The 1,253-nt window shown below is 38.9% G+C and overlaps 1 pseudogene; it reads left to right on the top strand.

Annotated features, from left to right (window-relative positions):
• Window positions 1–538: 538 nt before the first annotated feature.
• Window positions 539–908, top strand: LOC123834473 (prefoldin subunit 1-like; annotated as a pseudogene).
• Window positions 909–1,253: the final 345 nt, after the last annotated feature.

The raw sequence follows: 1,253 nt of genomic DNA, 5'->3' as shown, positions 1-1,253 counted from the left end.
CACAGATATCTTATTATATATATTATTAAAATACCTAATTAATTTATTCACTCAATACTTATTGAGCAAATACTATATACCAGTCATTGCCCAAAGAGATGAAGATAATGATGATAAACAAGATGCATAATCTTTTCTCTCAAAGAACTGTCATCTAGTAAAGTAGCGCTTCTAAAATTTTAATGCTCACTCAATTTATAGGGGGGACTTTTATAAAATGCAGATTTTAATTGAGTTAGTCAGACTGGGCTCTAAGAGTCAATTTTCTAATATGTCCCCAGGAGATGCTGATACTACTGGTCCAGGAATCTCACTATGAGTAGGAAGGTGTTTAAGCATACAAACAAGGAAACCAGTAATTATAGCCCAGTGCATGGTGGAGAAGTAGAGAGAAAATACAACACAAAGCCATCAGTGAGATAGTTGGAAAGAAAGTATGTATTGGAAATAGATCTTCCCATGTAAAAATGTATAATAAATAATAAAGATAGTCCTTTCTGGCTTTCTCCCACTGTGCAAGGGCACTGAGTGAACCAAGATGGTGGCTCCCATGGATCTGAAGTTGAAGAAGGCCTTCACAAAACTTCAAGACAAAGTTATTGACACTTAACAGAAGGTGAAGCTGAAAGACCTACAAATAGAACAGCTAAACAGAACGAAAAAGCATGCACATCTTGCAGATACAGAGATTATGACTTTGGTGGATGAGACTAACAAGTATGAAGGTGTAGGATGAATGTTTATTCTTCAGTCCAAGGAGGTAATTCGTAATCAGCTGTTAGAGAAACAGAAAATAGCAGAAGAAAAAAATTAAAGAATTGGAACAGAAAAAATTCTACCTGGAGTGGAGTGTGAAAGAAGCTGAGGACAAAATCCAGGAGGTGGTGATGGTAAGAAGGGCACAGTAGGAAACATTTAGTGGAAGTTTCCTGCCCCTTCCCATTCCTGGCAAGGGCAGAGGGGACTGTGTGGTGAAAGGTCCTCTCTTTTGTCATGATGGACACTTTATTTGAATGATCTGGAACCCTGTGTTTTCTATGTCAACCTGATACCTTTTGATTCCAACTCTGTTTTTCTCTATGATTCCATTTCTATGTCACCCTGATACCTTTTGATTCCAACCCTGTGTTTTCTGTGTCACCTTGATACCTTTTGATTCCAACTCTATTTTTCTGTCCTGGCTCTGCTTGCCACCCCTGCATCCTGAGCAGAGAGCCAGGGGTGAGTCATGAACTCCCAGGAGAGGGAAGATG

This window comes from Mirounga angustirostris, unplaced genomic scaffold (assembly GCF_029215605.1).
Source record: "Mirounga angustirostris isolate CCGP_5_RB_7025 unplaced genomic scaffold, mMirAng1.0.hap1 SCAF_1, whole genome shotgun sequence".
In the NCBI taxonomy this organism is placed as follows: domain Eukaryota; kingdom Metazoa; phylum Chordata; class Mammalia; order Carnivora; family Phocidae; genus Mirounga; species Mirounga angustirostris.
This window is presented reverse-complemented; position numbering and strand designations above follow the sequence as displayed.